The 22,513-nt window shown below is 36.2% G+C and overlaps 1 pseudogene; it reads right to left on the reverse strand.

The window, feature by feature from the left end:
- Positions 1-2,486: 2,486 nt before the first annotated feature.
- The window catches only part of LOC127964328 (von Willebrand factor A domain-containing protein 8-like), a 43,954-nt pseudogene continuing 23,927 nt past the window's right edge, over positions 2,487-22,513 (reverse strand).

A 22,513-nucleotide genomic window follows, 5' to 3' on the forward strand; every position in this document is an offset into this window, starting at 1 on the left:
ATTTCATTCGATTCCCTGAGGGACACTTATGATTTTAGGTTAATGTCTAGGTTTTATTTGCCAAGAACAATCATCATTTAGTTTTACATAACCGTTTTCATTATCTGACCCTGGCCTTTGTTTTTTTTTTTTTACAGCTGTGCCTTTAAGATATCTAGATGTCATTTTTACATATGAACTGTATACTTAATGCAAGTATTATGCCAGCCTCCCGTTACCCTTCACAGGAGAGGTTGGTGAAGAGGTGAAGGTCTTAAATTCCACCTCACCATTAAAACTTCAGGATAATGGCTTCCTTATGCCTTAGCTTTCACATACCGCACACTCTCGGTGTTATTAATAGAAGGCTTGCATCACTTCTGGACAGATGGTGGGTTTGGCTGAGATGGGCCCTTGTGGTCACGGGCCACACTGTTCCATTCAGCTTTTGTTTAGTTCTCCACTGGGAGAGCAGTGACCCCTGGATGGCCCCCTGTGATGCCTGGACATCTGTATTTTTAGATTATTATTATTTTTTTTCAGAAGTAATCATGTTCTCCACACTCATTTTTCCACTGCAGCAGGTGTTTTAAGGTTTCTTCCAGGCACACCAGTTGCATTATATGAATGTAAATTCATTATTAGATTTCTTTCTGTTTTTTGGAGTTGGTACATCTTTATGGATATGAAAAATGGAAAAAAGGTATTATTGCACAAACATCACATCTCATTAACTATGGTGAATCTATTGGCTCAGACTTGTTTTGATCTGTGACCATTTACTATTTCCATCTGCTATTATTAGACAATGTTTTCCCCGTACGGGTTTGGTGGAAAAGATGCATCTATTGATGATCCGTGCTCAGATAATAACAGCATGTCTCAGATGAACCTTACCTCAGGGCAGGAACGACACCTGTAAATGGATCGTAATGGCAGCAAGTGGATGGCACGGCTTTCATGTGAAGTGCCTGTGTAGAAGAGCAGGTTCACTGCTTCATTCTGCTGTCTCTGTAGTGGGCCTGGAGTTCACTGATATTCAGGAAGGTTGTAGTTTCACATCTGGTTATTGCTCGGATACTATTCCCAGAGAAAACATTACTGCATTAATCTGCAGCTGAAGCAGATGGGATGACATATCATTCCCCTCAAGATAAAATATTAATGCAATACAGCATTAAGATACTTTTAATGTAACGCATCAATGAAAACTTTGGGGTCAAAAGGTCTTTTCCTCTTTAGAAAAATATTTTTATTCAAGGATGCATGGAATTGAAAAAAAAATAAAGACATTTTTAATGTTACAAAATAGATCTAATTAACATAAAAGTTTTACTTTTGTAAGTTCTGTTCATCATATAATCCTGAAAAAACGTATCATGGATTTCACAAAAATAGAGAATAGCACAACTCTTTCAACATTTATAATAATGATGTTTCTTGAGCAGGAAATCATCTTAATATAATGATTTCTGAAGGATCGTGTGACACTGAAGACTGGATTAATGATGCTGAAAATTCACTTTGCATCACAGGAAAATATTGCACATTAAAATAGAAAATAGTTCTTTAAAGATGTACAAATATTTCAGAATATTACATTTTTTATTGCAGCTTTGGTAAAAACAAGCATTTCAACTTTCAAATAGGTGAAATAGGTAACTTTCAAAGGTGATTATACATAGAAACATCATTCAAAGGGAATTTGTTTTCTTTTTAAAAATGTCCAGTATTTTTTATAAAAATAACAAACTGTGTATACCAGACGGCAAAACACTCAAAAGCAAGTGAAATGAGACAAATAAGAGCTGGAAGAAACAAATAATGTCCTTTATTGAAAGTGAATAATATGCAAAAGTGAGCGAATGAGATGACCGCTATCGAAGGAGAAATATATGTGTTGTTATATAATGCAGATGACTAACTCTTGATAATCAGATAAAGCACACATTCCAAACTGTGGAAGGTCACTTGGACAGATGGGACATGGACGCCACACAAAGGGCCGTTCCAGAGGAAATGGTGTTGTTTTGAACCGCTCCCTTCACCATGTCTGTTACAAACCACCACACGGCTGTCTCCAGATTTTCCACCTCAAGTGCTCTGCTCATTATGAACGAACAAGGTATAGAGATGCTCACTTGCAATAATTCGCCCAAAATCTTTCATATCGTTTAAATGCATTAACCAGACACTGGCAATCAAGTTTTCAGTGTACATTATTCCAGCAAGAGTCCAAGACAGTTTAGCGTATTACTAAATTCAAGCATGTTTAGGGTTTTGTCTATTGCACCTTCATTGAAACGAGCTTATGAGATAAAAGCATCAATTAAAGGTGGAGTTAGTAATTTATTTGATGTTAAAAACTATCAAAAATAGCACACTTCACAAACAAACACATTTGTTCAAGTGTACGGTTTAAGGACCACGCAGAGCAGATCCCTTCAACAGGTAGTTATATTAGTCCAGGACAGTGTGTTGCACGGTATTGGTTCATGATGCTGCATTCACAGACAGTAAAGGGCAATAGGAGCTGAGCTCTTACTCCTTGGACAGGTGCACGCTGGTGGGTTTGACTTCGATGGGAATGCGTGCTTGTGCAGCGCTGTGATCAGCACCTCACGCATGTCCTTGTTATCAAAGTCAAACACATTCCTCACCACGTCGGCCAGGCCCTCGTCTGGAAATTTCTGGAGAAAAAAAAAAGGAAAGTAGTAAGCACAAAAGCGTTTAGTCATAATGATACAATATTTAAGAGCACTCTGATCTTGCCAACAATCACAATCATTAAAACATCATAACATACAGTAGAAATAGATAAACCGGCCAAATGAAACCCTATGGATTTTCTTCTCACAGATGGCAGCATGGTCACTTTTTGTTGAAGATGTTCTTGAGTCTTTCAGGAAAGCTGCCTGTTTCACAACTAGCTTGTTTTACCACCTATTAAATATGTTTTTGGAAGGTTTATTTTCTTTGTTGAAGCTTTCTTTTGTGGGTAGGAGGTCATTTTATATGATCTGAAGTTTTCAACCAGTGTCCCATGGAAGATAAGGCAGCTGATTTTAAAAGTGTGATTTTCACACCTAGAAAATTCATGTAAAAATAATACAATCTTAAAATGCCACAGGCATTCTAATAATTAATATACATTTTTTAGTTATGCCAAAATATAAAATATTCATAGGAAGAATAACATGTAAGTGTGAGTGTTTTTTTTCTTCTTTTATTAAATCCTTCTCTTAAATCCTTATTCTCAATGACTGGAAGAGTCATGTTAATTCACTGGTTGAGAAGAATGAGATCCCAGATGAACAGTCAACTCTTTAAACAACTAAAATCATGAAATGTATTTATTTTTTATTTTAATTGTCACCGTAATTCTTTTTGTTACTTTTTTAATAAAAAAATAGGAATATACTCAGGATTGACCTTTAAACAACAACAAAAAAAAACTAAATAAAACCCAACACACACACACACACACAAATACCTGGGGCAAGGGTATGCTTGTTGCTTTTAATATTTTTTGGGGACAATGTGGGGAATTTAGGGGTGTGCAATATTCATGACAAAAATGATAATCTGAACCAGAATCTCATTCTGCTGAATACCATGAATTTGGACATAATACTTTTCTTGCATACTGTTTTTATATTATATAGTATGGAAACTGCGACTGTCTTAATGAGTTGAGTCACTGAGTCATTCATCACGGAGTCATAAAGTCATCTCTGAATTGCTGATTAAACTGAATTGTTCAAAAAGCAGATTTGCACATTGTTAAAACAATAAATACCTCACACAAACCCTTACTTGGAGCAAAAAAGATTGAGAAAGCACTGCTTCAAACCCTGATACATTTAAAAGACACATGACAGAGAGGGACCGTGAAACCAGTCTAATGACACATTTTGAATAAAACGATTAAAATGATTGCAATATGCACAATGATATTGCACATTCTCTGTTAATGATCACAGGTGTCTGCGTAACAAAGACGAGCAAAATTAACAGACTTGGTGTGCAGCTGATGCTCATGCAATGAGGCACAGCTTTGAATCCATTTACCATTCACCCACCATTACTTTCCCTCATATTATTAAAAGAATGTATTATATTTTAGGTTCTTCATCTTAATTGTAGCTCTGCTTACTCTGGACATTGAGGCTTTTAAATAAATAAATAAATATAGTTTAGATATTCATAAGCAGACTGTTTCCAAATTCAATTCAATTCAAGCATAGCGGCCTTTAGACGAAAAGGTTTATAAGATCACAAGGAACAAATTTAGTCACGTGTGTCCAACATTTGACAGTAAGTGTAGACCTCTGATGGCTGCTCGCGGCAGACTAATCTGACAACTGACTCCTCATCCAATGTGACAGACGAATTCCATCCATCTATCTGCATCTCTGTCGCTCCGGAGAGCTGAGATGAGAGGAGGCGGCTGGAACGCTGTGTGTGTGTGTGTGTGTGAGAGAGAGAGAGAGAAGAGTTAAAGCCCAGAGACAGGTGGCCCAGAATGGCAGTGTGGCCTCTATGTGTCAGATCAGTCTGTGAGTGGGCCGAGTGAAGAGACAGGCCTCTCCTCACTCTCTCTCTCTCTCTCGCTCTTGTGTGGCACCTTTAATCTCAGACACAGAGTCACTCACCCTCATCTATTAAACAATACCCACGCAAAGTATGAAATCTTAAAAGTGGCAACAAACCTAAAACCAAGAGGTTTAATGTACTGTGAGGTTTTGACTTGTGGCATAAAGTCTGGTCCACTTTGCAGCTTATTCTAGACATGGTCTGCCCTTTTATACAGGAAGAGACTGAATGCTGACAAATGACCAATCGCAGTTTGTTTTTTATAACTGCTGTTCACCTGAAATAACTACCATTACATTCTCGGGTCAGTAAGATTTTCTTTGAAAATTTTTTAAGTCTTAAACGTGTGTTCTGTCTATGGAGGAACAGAAAGCTCTCGGATTTCATTAAAAAATATATGTTAATATGTGTTCCGAAGATCAACAAAGTTTTTACGTTGTTTGGAATGAAATGAGGGTGAATAATTAATGGCAACATTTTCATTTTTGGGAGAACCATCCCTTCAAGTCTACCAGCTGATTACCTACAGGTGTTTTATGACGTTGACCACTTCTCGTGTGTAGAGTAGGGGTAGGTCTGGAGCTCTCCGAATGCAGTCACCAGTTTCTGGAGGATTTCATCAAGAAAGCCAGGCCCATATTGCTTCAGAATGGCAAACTGAGCCTGAGGTTTGCGGCTGTCCACTGCATGAAGCTAAATATGACCCCTGGAGGAGTAAATTGTCAAATCATCAAAAGTATTTCAAAAACTATTACATAATTATTGTAAATGTGTTACACCATTTTCTGATATCATTGACTCTGACTGGTCAATCATGTCATGCAGTGGTCAAATATTTTTTACACGATACTGTATAATATATAAGTCTTACCAAGTGCACCGTAGAAGTAATTTCCCAAAAACGGAAAGCCGGGTCAGTTTGCTAAAACAATCATGCGGAAGTCTGGATGCATGGGAATAGCATTAGGCCTTCCGGCTGCTTGTAGTGGATCTATGGAAAACAAAGAACGATTCCTATTTTAAAGATTGTCAGTGATGGGTTTGTGACATGTAAATATAAAATATTTTTAATCTTGTCTGTCCATTTCACCTGAAACCATTCTTCTTCCATCTGCCAGGATCATCTCTCTTCTCTCCCCCAATGTCTTCAGGATACAGGTGACATTTGTGGGAGCTTTATCAGCTTCATCTATTACCAGAATATGTCCCATCTTTACAGCTTTAACCTTTAGAAAAACAGACGAAAGCACATTTGTATTCCATTATTTCATTCTTCCATCAAGTTCAATTATGAAAGGCAATGCTTCTTGCCCCAAAAACAGGTGTAAAGTTTTTTTTTAAAACAACCATAGTATAGTGTATTTCAGGTGAGTGGCAATTGCTGCTTGCCACTCACCTGAAATACACTACCGTGTCTGTAAGATTATACCGTGTCAGCAAGTGTGCATTATATATGTCTTTACTATCACTTTTGAGCTATAAAAATAAAAGATATATATTTCAAATGAACACTGTTATTTTGAATTTTTTATGCATCGAATGATCCTGAAATAATTATTGTATTATGTATTTATTCAAAAATTTCAACTTTGATAATAATAAGAAATGTTAACTTGAGCATCATATCAGCATATTAGAAGGATTTCTGAAGGATTATGTGACACTGAAGACTGGAGTAATGATGCTGAAAATTCAGCTTTGATAACATAGGAATAAATTACATTTTAAAATATGTTTCAAATTGTAATGATATTTTACAGTTTTACTGTTTTTACCTATATTTGATCAAATAAAAGCAGTCTTTATGAGCAAAAGACACACTTTTCAAAAACATTTTTTTTTAAATCCTGCAGAACCCAAACCTTTGAACAGTAGTGTACCTTTTATACGCAGATTACATCTCTTTTGATTGGCTAAACTCTTGGATGTGAAAATGACTGTACAATTGTTAAATATCTTAAAGAAAACAACCAACAACCAACCCAAACTAAAATATTTTATGTAAATCTTTACATTTAATTTGGTAATAATTATATCTGATGTTGCAAAAAAACTTAAAATTGAATTTGAATAGAATGGAATAAGCTCATGACTTGCTGAACTGAAATCAATCTGAATCACGACACCAAAATATTTCCATACTGAATAGGTGGCGATATACAGATGTCAAACAAAACAGCTTGGTTTCCATGCTTTTCTTTTCCCATATTTGAACCACTACACTCCATCTCCAGATCATCTTTATTCTAAAACAGCAAAGAGAACCAGAGTTAATGGAGAGCTGAATATTATAGAGATGTTGAGCTTGTTTTGATCACCTCTGACATGTAGGTGACATTAGCACCTGTTATTTACAACCCGGAGCTGTAAGGTGTTTTGCAGAGAGCGAGGGGTGTTTTCTTGTTGCTTTTATCCGTCAGCAATGCGAGACCATTTGGAAGCATTGATATCAGATGAGGCGTCAGATGGGTTTTCAAAGCCTAAAGACTATTTATATCATTAGAGCTGCCGCTGGGTGCTAATTGAGGGGCCAAACTTCGAGTCACAGTCTGCTTTTCATCTCCCTCCACCTTATATCGAGCAGAGACATCGTTAAAAGCCTTTTGTAGAGAACACCCACAACCCTGCTTCACAAACAACGTGTCTAAATGGCACCATCACGCTAACAAAACAACAGGCCGACTTCAGAAATGAGCAGCATGGAGGATTATAACACACTGTCCTTGAGGTCATTCATTAATTTTTAACGCTTTTTCCCTCATCTGTGCCGGGGCGTCCTCCGAGTGTTAGCTGGCAACGTGTTTGTCCTCGCTGGAGCAGTGGTCTGGACCATCTGCTGATAGATGTATAAATATCACTATGCAAAGTTTACACTTCAGATGACTGGTTTTCAGGAGCTCACAGGACACCCAGAACCACTGAGGTGGTCAATCTTACATTTTTGTTTGGCTCTTGCTCACTATGCTTTGAATTGTGATTGATATCAGATTTGGACATGCTCCTAAACTGACCTGTTTGTGCAAAAAAAAAAAAAAAAATGCAACATGCTGTCATACGGAAAGTCACTGAAATTAGTATTTACACGTTCATTTTTGAGGTGATGTGTCATGGGAACCTGAAAATTTATACACAGGCAATAGGGAGGACAAAGACCATGATGAGGAGACAATATTTAAATTCACTATTCCAAACTGTTTCTATAACATTAGAAGCACACAACTCCCTGGCCTAGAATCTAATTATATGCTTAAACATTAAGATTTGTACTCCTGGAAATTACAAATCTGTTCATTAAAAAGAGGTATCCCAAAACTTTTGGCAATATAGTGTATCTACAATACAATCCTTCAAGTTTTTCTTCAGTTTTCAGTCTGGTCCCCAATTTGACAAAATACTGGGGGCTCGTCCGGGATAGTTTGGACTATGAGGGTTGTTCATTACATAAAGTATAAATTTATTGATTAAATTTGACCAACATGGAATAAGCTGTTTTGTCAAAGTTAAAAATTCATCTGTATTTTCTAATGCCAACACAAAGTATAAAGTGCTTATAAAAGGGCTCTCACAGTTACTGAACATGTTAAATTGCCCTACCATTGAAAAATTACTAAAGTAGTCAAACCTGTTCTTTAGAATGGGGTGTCCCAATACTTTCAGCAATATAGTGTATTTACAATACAATCAATCAAATTTTGCTTGTACAGAGCCATTGCCTTAATATTTATACCTTACTATTTCTCCGCTGACTACCACCACGCCTATCTTCCATATTAACTGAGTGACCAATGAACTACTGGTATTTGAAAACTCTGGATAAACTACTGGATAAAAGTTGTATAAACTGCAAAACACCAATCCTGCATCTGATTTAGTACCACACGTGAAAGTGGGCCGATTCAGTGGCACAAATTGTGCCGTTCACGTGGTTATAAGGGGGAAAAAAACAGATCTGGGTCACATGAGCAATTTTTTCTTCTTCTTTTTTTTCAGTAGCGATCTGTGTTAAAGTGATGTCACATCAGCACACACACACAAAAAAAACAGTACTCAATACACAACTCTCACAGATGTCACTTGCAAACAAAGGAAGTGGAAAGTGCAACATTTTCGACGTTTTCACCAGGCAAAAGTTAATGTGGCCGCACCTTTGGTGTGTTGTTGAGCTAACAAAATACTCTTAAGTGTTTACTGAATCAAATATATGGTGCAATGCATTCTGGGATTGCCTCTTCCTCCATGTTCTTAGAACGGGGTTTTCAAACTAGTGTCAAAGACTTATATATAGTTCACTTGTATTAACGTGAATCTGATAAATATATTTTATAGCATGGGTGTCTAACTCAGTTCCTGGAGGGTCGCCGCCTTACAGAGTTTAGTTCCAAACTCATAAAATTATGGTTGAACCACTGATGTCACATGGACTATTTTAAAATTGTCCTTAGTACCTTTCTGGGCCTTCAACGTATCAGTTGTGTCGCTGTCTATGCAGGATTAGAAAGCTCTTGGATTTTTATCTAAAATATCTTAATTTGTGTTCTGAAGATGAAAGAAGCCCTGTTTTTGGACAAAGACGTAGAGACTAAACCCATGTCTGTGTGGGCAGCTCACTAAGTTTGAATCAGAGCCATGATGTCAGAGGTTAATGCTGACCAATGGAGAGTCTTCATAGATGATGATGCCATCTCTCACAGAGGGTTGCAGTGTTAAAGTCTGGACTGTAGTGTCTCTGTTGAAGCATACAAGATCAGAGCTTAGACTGTGTTTATCCTGAACATCATGAATATACTATACATAGTGACTTTGTTCATAGTAAAACCATAGCTTATATCTCTAGAGAGTTAGATTATTTGTGGATTCATACTTACAGGTCCTATACAAGTATAAAGTAAACTGCCCTAAATTCAGTGTGATGGACAGAGCGCTGTTGAGTTCTTGTGCAGGTTTGAAATGTGACACATATCTCTGTGGGCTTAGTGGAAAGGAGAATCCCTGAAGTGATTACTTTAGTCTAATTTAAGATTTCCATAATCGCTAACCAGGCCATAATGCATGCGAGTTTGACTTTGGTTTAACTTTCAAGAAGAAACTTTCAAGATGACATCAACCTCTGCACCATGTAGACGGGTTAGACATGGTGACATCTTATGAGTTTCCTTGACTTTTCCAGTTGTTTGTGATGAATGGATAACACATCAGATTGCATTTACAAAGAAATAGTAGGGATCCAAACCCATTTTTTTTCAGATGCCACGAAATAAATGTGCTTTATTCATTTTATTATTATTTATTTTTACATTTGAATATTTCAATCATACTGTCACTGTCATCATCTTTTCTTGACTTTATCAGCTTTTTAATACATTTTGTAGATGACATGGCAACTGAGGTTCACTTAAAGTGGGAAATAACTTGAAATATACAGTCACGCATTGTTTATTTCACAGAATCTGTGCCAATATCATGGACCATAAGCATCACTTTGCCATTGAGTGTAGTTTGGCCTTCTCCTCAATGCATCCTGTAAATTTTGGCATACTCTTAAAAATAAAGGTGCTTCATGGTGCCATAAAAGAACCTATTTTATCTAAATGGTTTCATAAGAACCTTTAACATCTGAAGAACTTTTACATTTCACAAAAGGGTTCTTTGTGGTGAAAGAAGGTTCATCAGATTGTAAAAAGTTGAGAAAGAGATTATTCTTTAAAGAACCTTTGACTAAATGGTTCTTTGTGGAACCAAAAATGGTTTTGTGAAAAAAACTTTTTTTAAGCACCTTTATTTTTAAGAGTGTATGTCCTTCACACATCCAGTCTGTTTTTCTCAATTAGTAAAATGCAATTTTATAGGAGGAGTTAAGTCATGTAGACAAGTTAAGTAAAATTATTAAAATGCAATAGCGCATACATATAGCAAAATGCTCCTCTTGACTGATGAGCTTATGGACACCGAATGGTTATTCTGAGGTAAATGTACACTGAACAAAATTATAAACGCAACACTTTTGTTTTTGCCCCCATTTTTCATGATCTGAACTCAAAGATCTAAGACTTTTTCTATGTACACAAAAGGGCTATTTCTCTCAAATATTGTTCACAAATCTGTCTAAATCTGTGTTAGTGAGCACTTCTCCTCAAAGGTGTGGCATATCAAGATGCTGGGTAGACAGCATGATTATTGCACAGGTGTGCCTTAGGCTGGCCACAATAAAAAATTACTCTAAAATGTGCAGTTTTATCACAAAGCTTAATGCCACAGATGTCGCAAGTTTTGAAGAAACTGACTGCAGGAATGTCCTCCAGAGCTGTGGCCAAAGCCCCCAGTATTTTATCTAATTGGGGACCACACTGAGAAATTAAGAACAACAGCTTTTTGAACATTTTCTGCATTTTTTTGGCAATTTTTTAAAAGGGATTATTAAAATAATACATCTCCTTTTGTGTTTCACAGAAGAAAGAAAAATAATAGCAGGGTTGGAACAAGGTTAAAAGTAAAAGGAGAGCTACTCCTTTAATTGCAGTTCTTCAAAGGCAAAAGTACAACCTAAAAGTTCTCTCTGCCCTGTCAACAGGTGTCCTAATTTATCAGGATTAAAATAGCTCACTCGAACCTCAGAGAGGAGATCTTTTTATTTCATGCACTCGGTGAGTCTGCAAATGGAAGTTTCACCTTCTAATAGAAAACACTCATATGATGCATCCGTGTCCAGATGTTTATCGTTCTGATGAATAAAGGTGTCCTCTGTTTTTTCCCTGTTCTATTCATATACAAAGAGGATACATTACTCACTCATTCACTAGTGATGCAAAGCTGCATGTGATGTCAGTGGATATGGGCCATTCCCGGTGTGGCCTCGTAACCAGGCTCTAATTGAGTCTACAGGAGAGTAGTTTCTGATTATAGGTCTTCCTTTCTGAGAGGGCTGTATTTGAGGAGAACTTCAGGGACTTCTTCATTTTACCTGTGAAGCTGAAAATATTCTCTTGGTCTGTTCATCAGATGTAAGAATCGATCAATACCTGTGAACAGAGTATGAACATAGATTAGAAATAGATTGCATGTGACTGAAAATATGTCATTTACTCATCCTCATGTCATTATGACCCTGTATTTTCTTTCATCTGATTTCTAATGATGCTGAAAATTCAGCTTTGCCATCACAGGAATAAGTTACATTTTAAAATATAGTAACACTTTTGAATAGGGACCAGTTCTCACTATTAACTTGTTGCTTATTAGCATGCACATGATTAATATATTAACTGTTTATTAGTATATCTAAAGCGCATATTCTGCATGATCATATTCTATATCCCTTATCCTACCCAGTACCTAAACCTAACAACTACTTAACAATTCATTTAGAGTTCTTTGAGGCAAATGTTAATGTAGTTACTGGTTTGTTAAAAGCTAGAATTGGACCTTAAAATAAAGTGTGACAGATAACATTACAGTAATATTTCACAATACTCCTGTTTTCACTGTATATGCAAAAAAAAAAAAAAAAAAAAAAAAAAAGTAGCCTCAAGGAACATAAGAGAATTCTTTCAAAAGCATAAAAAACACTTTTGAACATTAGTGTATTCACAGGTCCCCTATTGCATTTTGTATGTCTAGCACACATTCATGTGTTCTGTATTTCATCTAAACTGGAGTGACAGCAGTCAGGACGCCCACTCTCTTTCCATACACAAACGCAGTAAAGCCACAGGTCTCTAGTGCAGAGCGTGGGCGAGCGCCTGGGCGCCATAGGGCACACTGAGCTCTAGTTCACCCTGTAGCTGGTGGGCAGATGCTTTACAAACGCAGCTGTGCTTCATGGCATGATGCCAGCGCTCTGGGCTAGTGTACTGTATGTCTGCTCTGCTCTCGGTATCGGAGTGGACAGACGTCTCTGCAGACTGCTGACCTGAGGAAGGGAATCCTCATTTACCTGGTTGCCCACAAGAAGCAGGTGTTCCTCCAACAGGAAGTCTTTCAGCATGTCCTGCATCACCATCATGTGCTGTGAACAAACAGACAAACATATTTTACAGGTAGAGCAGTACAAAACACAATGGGGTTCAAGATATAAGACTTCTGGGATTTTTAAAGCTGGATATTAATAAAGTTTAAAAAGACAAGTTATTGAAAGGGACAATCAAGGTACAACACGTAACTTCTTGATGGAATAATGTTATGAAGGATTACCAAGTTTCAACTCTGCTTTATCTAAAGGGGGGTTACAATGGTGTTTCGTGTATTCAGAGTTGTTCACAATGTTAAAGAGATGGATTCTCATGCTAAACATGGCCAAAGTTGTACAAACATTTTTTTAGAAGAATGACAGACAAGTTTCGGCTGTTTTTTTTTTTGATAGTGGATCTAATGACATAGACAAGAGCGGAACATAGAGCAGAACTCCTTATATGAGCATTTCTGTCGGAAAGGAGAGCGAGACCGCGCACATCAACGTGCTTCAAAATCATCGGCAGCGCTGTGTAGGATTTGTTCGAGAATGTCTCCAAATAAGTGCGATTTTGGATGTGAGGGACAGCTTACCGTGTTCAGCTTCCCCAAGAAACCAGCGTTACATGAACAGTGGATGCAGTTTGTTTTTCTGGGGCAGCAACGGAGTGTATCAAATGCGTTTGTGTGTTCTGTTCATTTGAGTGACGAATGTTTTATAAACAAGGCCCAAGTCGACGTTGGATTTGCACATCGTTTGCTATTAAAACATGGAGCCGTCCCTGTAATAAAAGACCCCATTCATGTAAGTACAACTGAATCGGATTTCTGTCTTTTGTTGGAAATCAGCACATAAGTGAATATATGTTAATGGAAACAACACTAAACATCAGTATTATAGCTCCGCTCATGGCACACCTCCAGGAGCTCGGCTTTTTTTGGAAAGAATCTGAAAGCTGTATTTTTTTTTTTTTTTACAAATATGATAAAACTTAAGACTTTCTGGATATATGAAGGATGCAGTACTACTCTATAGGTACTCAAGATTAACATGAGATTAGGTGAAACTGTGTGTGTTATGTACCCTTTAAAGCCTAAAAATCCAGGTTACAGTAACACTTACAATGGAAGTAAACCAGGACAGCGTTCAAAAGGCAACATGTAAAGTCCTATTTTTTCTAAAGCACTAATATATGTAATTTAGTTAAAACCAGGATAATAATTTGACTTGCATGGCTGTCAAAATCATCTTTTGCAGCTGGGTCTACTTTTCTAGGTAGTTATTATAAGTATTTCTAGGTTTAAAGGTTTGAGGTTGGTAAGATTTTTTTTTAAGTCTTTGAAATAAGTCTCTTTATCCTCATAAAGGCTGCATTTACTTGGTCAAAATATAGTAAAAACAGTTATATTGTGAAAAATTATTACAAATGATTTTCTATTAAAATATATAGTAAAATGTATTCCTATGATGTCAAAGCTGAATTAGCATCATTCCTCCAGTCTTCAGTGTCACATGATCCTTCAGAAATCATTCCAATATGTTGATTTGCTGCTCAAGAAACATTTTTTGTTTTCAGTTTTAAAAACAGTTGTGCTGCTTAACATTTATGTGGAAATTGATATTTTTGTTGTTTTGTTTAGCATTCTTTATTGAATAGAAATTTCAAAAGAACAGCATTTATTTTAAATATATTTAAATTAGAAATAGAAAACAGATGTCAATTAGGCTTTTTGTATAATCCTAAAAGATTTTTTGTCACTTCCGTTCAATATAAATGCACCCTTGCTAAATAAAGTTCTTAAAAAAAAAAAAAAGGATACTGACCAATCTTTTGATTGGTAGTGGAAACGTATGACATTGATCATGTTTTTTTTATGAAACCATGCTGAAGATCATTAGTAGATTTATATGTCTGGCAAGTGCAGACGAATACAATCGGAGTTACATAAAAAAGTGTCCTGGCTCTTCCAAGCTGTATAAATGGCAGTGAAGGGGAGTCGAGATTTTAAAGTCCAAAAAAAGAGCATCCCATCCATTATAAAAATACTCCACATGTCTCCAAGGGGTTAATACAGACTTTCTGAAGTGAATCAATGTTTTTGTGTAAGACAAATATCAAAAATTCAAAACTTCATAAACCGTAATCTCTAGCTTCTGCTAACGGCGTTCACGAGAGAGTGGCGTCCAGCAGAAGATGACTCAGGACGCAGGCGTAGCATACGCACTGGTGAGAATATGCTAGTGTCACGAGAACCAATGAAAACCAGTCTCCTCTTGGCTTATATCGAAATCATCCAACATTTGTACTTCTAATTCGTGACTGGTGTTTTGTTTTGCTCTCTCTTCTGCGCTTTCGTGTTCGTCACTGTGTTCAACTACGTCCAGCGTCATCTCCTGCAACGCAACTCTCTCGTGAAGGTGTGTATGTCCATTAGCAGAAGCTATAGAGATCACAGTTTAAATTGAAGTTTTAAATATGGACATTTTTCTTACAAGAACACATCGACTCACTGCAGAGGCCTTTATAAACCCCCTGGAGCAAATGAAAACACATAAGCATCAATTCTGCCTGAGAGGGTCACCTACATTTAACAGACACACAAAAGCTGAATAGATAAAAGGAAGCAGAAATGAATTCTGGTTCTGGATATGACACAAGGAATTGAGTTTCCTGTTTATGAGGCTGCAAAGACACAAAGTGCTTTTTTCAGTATGATAAGGACACATAGATGATGCTGTTTGCGTGTGTCCTCATTTACGCCTCGGTGGACTACTGCACTTCTCCTTCTAATGCTCGAAAGACAAAAAGCAGGTCATGGAAAAGTGGGACAAAAGTAACTTTTTTTCCTCCACCTCTTTCTGGGCCTCTGAAGGGAGGAGAGAGGTGGCAGTGAGGGAGGAATATCTGGGTCATCCCTCGTTCTCTTCTCTCATCTCTCAGCAACTCTAGCATAAGACCACAAGCCACACATAGAGTGTGGCAGCAATACTCAATATTAACACTGACAACACTTTAGATTTCGTTATTACTCCATGATATGATGCTGAATAGTTTTTATGGCTGCTACACTACCGTGTCCAATGTTCAAACACCTGATTTAGAATTGATTATTTAAACATTTTTTGAAATGTTAATTGAAACTTAATTGCAATTCTGTCTGAACAGGCTATAGGATCATATCTCCGGTTGTGGATGAGAAACAATGTGGTTTGCCTGAGAAGTACGAGGCTTAACTTTGAATACTGAACATGCTGTAGTGAGAAGAATAATGAAGCATGATTACATCGTGATTGACTGTGAAGCTGTTGAGATCTCGCTGTGCTCGTGTTGTGCATGTGTTTGTTGGCCAGTGTTCTTTTGTGGGTCCTCTCTGAGATCTGACCTTTGAGCAAAACACCCGGTTGATTTACAAGGCTTAGACTGAGACAGAGAGAAAGATTGAGCTTTCCTCTTTGCCAGACCAAACCATTTTTGGTGGCCCGTGTGATCACTGTGGAAACCGCAATTGCAATAATCACAAACATGTCTTCTGACCATGTTAATAAAAAGCAGGGCTGGTGGGTAATGTGGTATGTATGTGCAAATATGATGTACGAGTCGCCAAGCAACACTGCATCTTGGTGTTTAAAAATAGAAATCAACTAGCATATGTTTGTATCTGAATTCTATTCCATTGTATTGTATTCTATTCTATTCAAACATGGTTCATTATATCAGGTTTGTATGCTTTTCTGTTTTATGCTATTTGGTTGTACCTTAAAGGGACAGTTCACCCAAAATGAAAATTCTGTCATCATTTACTTATCCTCATGTAGTTGCTTTCTTATGTTGAACATAAAAGAAAATATTTTGAAGATTGCTGGTACCGTATTTTCCGGAATATAAGTCGCACCTTTTTTCATAGTTTGGCTGGTCCTGCGACTTATAGTCAGGTGCGACTTATTTATCAAAATTTATTTGACATGAACCAAGAGAAATGAACTAAGAGAAATGAACCAATAGAAAACATTACCGTCTCCCTCTCGCGGCTGTAGACGGTAATGTTTTCTCTTGGTGCTTGGTTCTAAATAAATGCGACTTATAGTTTAGTGCGACTTATATATATATTTTTCCTCATCATGATGTATTTTTGGACTGATGCGACTTATACTCAGGTGCGACTTATAGTCCGAAAAATACAGTAATCAAGCAACTCATACAGGTTTGGAATGACAAATGATAAATGACTAAATATATATATAAGTGCTGCCAAATGATTAATCGCATCCAAAATAAAAGTTTTTGTTTACGTAATGTATTCGTGTGTACTGTGTATATTGATCATGTATATATAAATACACACACATATGCACGTATATATTTAAGAGAAATGTGTTGTTTATATACTAAATATATACATAATATAAATTATATGAATACACATATATACACAATTACAATTAAATATTTTCAATATATATACTGTATGTGTGTATATTTATATATACATGATAAATATACACAGTACACACAAATATATTACGTAAACAAAAACTTTTATTTTGGATGCGATTAATCATGACTAATCAGTTGACTTTACTTGTATATAATTCTACAAATAAATGCTAATTCAAAATATAGCTTTTATTTTTAGAATTCTAGTTTTAATTTTAATTTTAGTTTACATTTAAGTAATTTTTTTTTTTCTCTTTAGTTAATTTGTAGTTTTTGTTTCAGTAGTAATTTTAGTACTTGAACTTCAACTTTTATTTGTATTTATTTCAGAGCCAAGGCAACTTCTAGTTATGTTAAGTTTTTAGTTTTTCATCTTATCATACAAATAAATAAATAAAAAAATGAAAAACAAATGAAAAAAAAATAAATAAATAAAAAGTTATGGAGAATTTACATTTATTAAGGAGAGAGTGATGACCTCACCTGATTGTTCTCATAAAAGAGCACATCCGGGAGCATCATCTTCTCATCAGGGATGTACACAGGAGCTGAGATGTTCCCTATGGTCAGAAGTCCATCTTTTACTCTGCCTAACAGGGGAGAGTAAAATAGCAAAGAAAAGTGAGAGATTCTTAAAGAGATTATATCAAACAAAGATTGCTTATTCAGCCATATCACTGACCAACTCCTGGAGGCTCTTTTCTTCATAAAAACTATTTCCTCCCATTCACTCTTTTCAGACACTACAAAGTACTGTACGTCTGAAATCTAAAGTCTCTTACAGAAAGCAGGGAAATTGGACAAAAATAAAAGTGCAGGCTAAAATTACTGAGAAACCACTGAAGTTGTGGATGTGTGCAATTCAGAACCGAACTGAGAATGACTTCCCAAATCCAGCAGGATTCAGAATGGAAATTGAATTTAAGGAAGAAGAAATAAATGGAATGAATCCAATTCAAAGAAATTATTTTTCTGGTGTTGGACTACTAAAAATTCCTGTTGTGTGACCGTGTTGAATTGATCAGTATTATAATTCCACATCCTGTTGTTGAATTCAATTAAAGCTCTCATGAACTGTAATGTGAGTTATGAGTTGAGCTTAGCATTGGTCTGAACTCTGGTATGGTGTTGTACTGTAGCTCACAGGTGTAGAGATGGCTCTGTTCTGATGCTGGGTCAGGCTGATCCTGTATTGAGCAGTTCACCAGACTCTTCTGTAGAGCCGAGCGAGCCAGGCTGGGCAGAAACCTAGAAATACAAGAAAATTAATCACACTGTTTTCATAGTTTTCCCAGTCTCTACTGAATTACACCTGCAAAAAAATGAAATAAACATGGTTTATTTTAGTAAGGTATAGTGTCACCACCAGGGCTTGACATTAACACCCGCCAACCCGCCAAATGCGGGTGGATTTTGCTCGTGGCGGGTAACACAGTGAGTATATATACAATATACACACAAAAATGACAAAAACTGAAATGTTCTTTATGATGAGAGGCACATTCCCCTCAAATTTTAATGAAAATTAAAGCAACTTTGTCCATGCAACCATGGCATGCATTTTTCGTGAGACTTACTTTCCATTGCAACTTGTAACAAAGAATTTTTCAGTGTGGTTCAATTAAGTAATTCTGAGTCTGATTCTGATATTTAAACAGAAAGTATTTCTAATGCTAAAGGTTTTTTTTTTCAGTTTAGTTTTTTATCTTTTTTATTAATCTTCTACATCCACGCACCACTTTTATTATGCAATAATTTGGGTGTGTACAGTGGTTTTACATTTAAAAGGGTTGTAAATCTAGTTCAAGTAAATATTAGCACGCCATATTCAACTTTTATCAGATAATTTCACAACAACAAAAATGTGGCTAGTAAAAATGCTGTGTGGCTAGTAACTTTGGAAAACCACTAGCCACATTGGCTATTGAGCCAAAAAGTTAATGTTAAGCCCTGGTCACCGCCAACATTCATTAAAAATAAAACCCTGTTTTCAAATAAGATTGGTCAGTAACTACCAAATGGCACAAACTATGTTTTTTTTTTTTTTTTTTTAATGGTTATTTAGTTGCCGAGTGGTGACTTGAGGCTTGAATGAATGCGTTTGAGTTTGTCTAACTGGACAGACAGGCTTTGTTCACAGCGTGAGCAACACTCTCCTGTGGATACTGAGAAAGACGCCAACAGATTCTCCACAGCGGCCTGGTGGACAATGAAGCAAGAGACAGGGCCTGAACACAACACAAATACACCAAACAACATTTACTTTTCCATCTCAAAACCAAACCAAAAACACACACACACACACACACACACACTTGTATTTATGCTGCGGCGCCCGGGAGCAGTTGGGGGTTCAGTGCCTTGCTCAAGGGCACCTCAGTCGTGGTATTGCCAGCCCGAGACTCAAACCCACAACCTTAGGAGTCAAACTCTCTAACCACTAAGCCATGGCTTCCCTCACAAGGAAACACAACACAACAAATCAAAAAACACAACAAAACATATTACTAATATTACTGGGTTTTTTGTTTAGTATTTTGTGTCAAATAAATGCAGTCTTGGTGAGCATAAGAAACCTGTCTTTCAAAAAAACATTACGTTTTTACTAAATCCAAACTTCTGAATGGTAGTGTGTCTTTCTAATTGACTGAAGTTTATATTCAAATCAGGTTTCTTAATGATGACTACCTTTTATCTTCTTTTTAAATACAAATAATTAGGCAGAAATAAGAAATAAGTTGGTATTGCATTCTGAACATAGCTGATGTGAAGTTATTGCACAGACTATCAAGACATTGGAGCGGGTGACCTGAAAACAGACATTACAGTCACAGCAACTGTCATTCTTTGTTATGATTGTTCTGTTATGATTATGATATGTTCCAGGGGGCTGGAATAACCAAAGGCACCTGATCACTGAAGACTATACGAGCACAAGCGGAGGTGAAGTCAATCCATCCATCTGTCAAAGTGAATAGGATATGCTCATGTCAAGATCCGTGCCCTCGCTGATCTCTGGCACATTGATATCGTATCGCTGACAATAGCTTGCGCTCGAGCTGCATCACCACCTAATCCCACTGGACAGCTCCGTCTATTTATAAACAGTGAAGCCCCCTGCATGAAATGCATAGATACACCTACTGACACACAGAGAGAGCGATCGCAATTCTTCATTATCACACCATTTTAGATCTTCATCAGATCAGCTGCCTCTTGTTGCCTAGCAACACCTTCCTATCTTCCAAAGTCCACGTCCCTGGTTTCAAAGACACCGGCTCCCGTTTCTAACATTTACACATCATTACTGAATGTAGCACTTGTTTACAGTAATCATATACAGGTGCACTGCTATCTTCTTTACTCACTTGTGTCACTGAAAAACGATAAGAAAACTGTGAGACAATTTATGCAAACAAGATAAAAGTGAAATAAAGTGATCAAAGGCTGTAATGGCAAACAAAATAAAAAAAATAATAAAAAAATAAAAAACAACAACACAACAATAAAAAACACCACAAAGAAAAAACAATAAAACAAAAGTCTAAAAAACAAAACGCAACACAAAAAACAAAGAAAAAAAACCACACACAAAACAACAACAAAAATAAAAACGAAACAAAAACACACACACACAAAAACTACAGAATCCATTTAACAAATTTCTGTGAGGAAATAAGAGACTTTTAACTGGTTAGTCACCATAAAACAATGTGATGCAAATGTGGTGCACCAAGACCCATTTTTCAAGTTTGACATCAATGTTTCTTGTTGCCATTGGTTTGGTTTGATACACTACGTTTGCATTGTGTAATGTAAATTAGATTTCAGATCTTGGTGAAGAGCAAGATTTTTGTGCAGACTAGAAACATTTTCTATATTAATATCTGTTCAAATGTAATTTATTGTTGTAAAGCAAAGCAGAATTGTCAGCATCATTGCTCCAGTCTTGTTGCGTGATCCTTCAGAAATCATTCTGATTTGCTCAGGAAACATTATCATCACCATCAAAGTTGAAAACAATTGCACTGCTTAATATTTGCTTTTTTTTGTCTTTACTTCCACCTTTGATCAATTTAATACATCTGTGCATGCATAATTAAGGATTAATTTCTTCTTCTTCAAAAAAAAAAATCTACACTGTTATATACATAGCCAAAACAGCATAAAAAACAAACAAACAACAAAAGTAAATTCTGGATTTTAAATGACATTATTTCATAAAATATAAAATCCTGGTGGTGAAGCAGCATTGTTTTCAACAATTTGCACACATTAGAGATCATGTATTATGATGCTAAAACTGTTCACGTATTCAACACATTATCCCTGAATGCATGCAATATGGCTGTGAAAGACAGAGACAAACAGAGAGACAGACCAAGATGCTAATAATAATTGACTCCGTGAGAGCACCTATATTCTGCGTTGACCTCAGGAGGCCTGCCCACGCAGCCGAGCAAGTGTGACTTTTAGAGATGTCATTAATATGCTTGTACAGTAAGAAATGTGTATGTGAGTCTGAGGCTGACAGGAACACAGGCTCGCTAATTAAGAGCAGTGCTGGAACCACATGAAGAGACCACAAGTGAAGTCTGAGACATTGGCTGGAAACACAGGAAGAGGAAGTGACTTTATTTCAACCTCAGACGCTCCACCACAAACATCCTTCCTACCCGTCTAGGTGGGGCTCAATCAGCAGGACATAAATATACATCCAACAGTACTGATTTCTTCATCGTGACACTCACAGATTTGTCATTTCACTGCTCAGGTACTGATAAGATGTAATTAAGATGACAATAATTTTGTCACATAGAAAAAAAAACTGTTAATATGGAAATTAAGTCTAAGAGACTATTTCAGATACAATGGTAGTGTTTTATATTTTAAAATGAGTTTTTATTGTTTTATTATTTTAATTTTAGTAAAATTTTTCATAATTTTGTTGCACGTGTTTGTCATTTAGATAATTTTCTATTTTTTATTAAAAGTCTGTTTTTTTCTATTAATTCTTATTTCAGTTTAAGTTATTTTAGCAAAACAATTTAAAATAAATTAAATTAAGATATGTTATTTTGACAACCGGTGAAAAAAATATGCTAAAAAGCTGATATATGTATATAAAAAATAATATAATAATCTAAAAATAATAAAGCATATAAATATCATAATATGTTTGTATATATTTCAGAAACATCCTGTTAACATACTTGTTTATCTGAAAAACAATGCTACAATCAGTTATTATTTTTGCTACACTGTCAGATTTTGCTACCTCCCATTAAACAGTGGTTAGTACAATTAGACAATGAAAAATGCTACCTGTAAAGTTTATTAACGTCTACACCTACCACAAGCCTAAACCTACCCTTATAGTAATGCAAATACAGTATTTTTCTGTTATATTCATGGTTGTAGTGTAGCCATAAGGATACAGCTACAGGAAAACAGCAATACATCATTTTTCTACCTATAAGATTGTTTTATTAAAGTCTACACCTACCCCAACTCTAAACCTACCCTTACAGTAATGCAGATACATTAAATATTGTTGT

This window comes from Carassius gibelio, chromosome B9, assembly GCF_023724105.1.
Source record: "Carassius gibelio isolate Cgi1373 ecotype wild population from Czech Republic chromosome B9, carGib1.2-hapl.c, whole genome shotgun sequence".
NCBI lineage: Eukaryota > Metazoa > Chordata > Actinopteri > Cypriniformes > Cyprinidae > Carassius > Carassius gibelio.